General features: G+C 38.8%; 1 non-coding gene across 1 annotated transcript; it reads right to left on the reverse strand.

Annotated features, from left to right (window-relative positions):
* Positions 1-409: 409 nt before the first annotated feature.
* trnay-gua (transfer RNA tyrosine (anticodon GUA)) lies at positions 410-496 on the reverse strand. The gene is given in 2 exon segments: positions 410-445; positions 460-496. It is a non-coding gene; the product is annotated as a tRNA-Tyr (tRNA).
* Positions 497-2,319: the final 1,823 nt, after the last annotated feature.

Consider the following 2,319-nt stretch of genomic DNA (forward strand, 5'->3'; position numbering starts at 1 on the left):
GTGACTCAGTTTGGCAATTACCTGTTTATTACAGCTTTGTAACATGGTTATTATGTTCAAAAATGGTATATACATGTGTAACTTATTTGATGTGGCTCACATAGGTGTATAACGGACAATATATGTGTAACTTATTTAATGGGACCCTCATAGGTAAATAATGGACAAAGCATATTTTTGCAAAGCACTTTTGACCATCGGTGTCCAGTGCTTGGTGCCATGGCACGCCACGTTGGCGCAGTTAGGCAGCGCGTCAGTCTCATAATCTGAAGGTGGGATTGTTTTGAACTGGTTTCAGATCCCGCTGTGGTTCGATTCCCGGTCAGGGAATGTGGTTTTGGACGCCCTATGGCGCATTTTCACCACTCCTTATAAACAATGGTCATTTAAAAGGGGTTAAAGAGATGCTTCCTTCGAGCCGGGTTCGAACCAGCGACCTAAGGATGACCAGTGGGACACCTACAGTCCTCCGCTCTACCAACTGAGCTATCGAAGGCACAGAAACTGGTTCCCGACTGAGCTATTTTCTACTTTTTACTTTTTACCCATACTTGCAATTCATTTATGGAAAACCTGTTTCGCATTCATTTAGCTCCTGTAAATCCAGATCCGGCACACACAAACCTGTCCAGTGAGTGGCCTTCTTCTGAAGGGCGATCTGCTTCTGCTGATGTAAGTGTCCAACCACATTACACTTGTTACATATTGAAACAAAAGGTTTTAGTTTTCGTTGATTTAGTTTATAAGTGATAATCTTATATTTGAATGTATTACTGAAGGATTCTGTGTCTGCTCCTGCATCTGCTGCTCTTATGTCCCGTTACACCCAGAGGAATCGGCGTGCGTCCATAAGAGGAAATATGTGCGAGGGGTTACTTTTAACATGTGCAGCAAATGTGGGCAGCCTAAAACTAAAGAGTTTGGCCATAGCCGATATGGCAATGCCACATTTTGCTTGCGTTCCTCAAATGGGAAATCTTTAGATGACTGGTTGGCAGAACAGCGTCAGCAAAATAAACCCCAAACTCCACCTCCTCAATAAATAACATCGTTCCTGTATATATTACATGGGCCCACGAGTTCATATGCTTATGTATATATATATATATATACAGTACAAGGACAATTCCCAGACAGCAAGCAACCATTGAATCAATATCACTTTTGCACCCGCAATTACTGTTGAATTTTTATTTTTATTTCAACAAATAACCATTATTGTGATCAGTGTTTGATTTAGTTGGGCTTAATGTTGAGGTTGCTTTAGCTGTCCATGAGTGTTAAAACACATATTTTGTGACAAAGAGCGGGATCAGAAAATGATAGTTGCATCACCACCATGACGTTCTTTAAATGACTTTTCAGTGAGTCATATTGCTAATATGTGAATGTGGAATTATGACACCGTTTAAAGATATTCAAGCAGTGTTATGGATAACAAACAGAATAAATAACTTGCACAAAAATGTTACATTTCTGAATCAGTGTATGAATCTCAACAATGGTGACGATCAACAAAATAAAACTTCATGCTGCAATGCATGCTGGGTAACATCATAGTACAAAACTCATTCATGACTCAAAGCATACGTTGGTGACATAGTTGAGCTTTGTATGATGAATGTTGATGTCTAAGTGTGTGTGTGTGTGTGTGTGTGTGTGTGTGTGCGTGCGTGCGTGCGTGCGTGCGTGTGTGTGTTGTCTAAGGACCAAACCCCAATATACTTTAATTAATCTTAACTTTACAACTGTCTGGCATTTATCATAAAAGGAAAACTGTTCCAACTTCCTCTTTTCAAAACATTTCTTTAGCTATCAATGTACAAGTGTTCTTAGTAAAACATTACTGTAAACATCAAAAGTGGCAAAAGAGCTTCCTCTAGTTAAAAAAAGAGTCAAGAGCCCAACTGAACCAAACACTGATCACAATAATGGGGATTTGTTGAAATTTCAACATTTTTTTCAACATTAATTGCAGGTGCAAAAGTGATATTGATTCAATGCCATTAACACTGACAAATCAACTATTTTTGTAACATTGATTCAATGGTTGCTTGCTGTCTGGGTTACCATTAAATTAAAATTCTTAGATTGTAATGTTTTCATTTTGTAATTTGTATTTCATTGTATTAAAGGCAACTCAGTTCAAGTGATGAATTACAACCTGCCAAGAGAGTGCATTCGTAAATATTTTCCATCACGAAAATGTTTCACCTTCCCATTCCCAACGAACCCAGACAATGTCTCTTTTCTGGAGACACTGGACCCAGCTGAGATTTCAAAACACTTCTTAGAAGTCACTGATTGCTTCAGCCGGTT

Source organism: Triplophysa rosa, unplaced genomic scaffold, assembly GCF_024868665.1.
Source record: "Triplophysa rosa unplaced genomic scaffold, Trosa_1v2 scaffold9_ERROPOS9350460+, whole genome shotgun sequence".
NCBI classification, from domain to species: Eukaryota; Metazoa; Chordata; class Actinopteri; order Cypriniformes; family Nemacheilidae; genus Triplophysa; species Triplophysa rosa.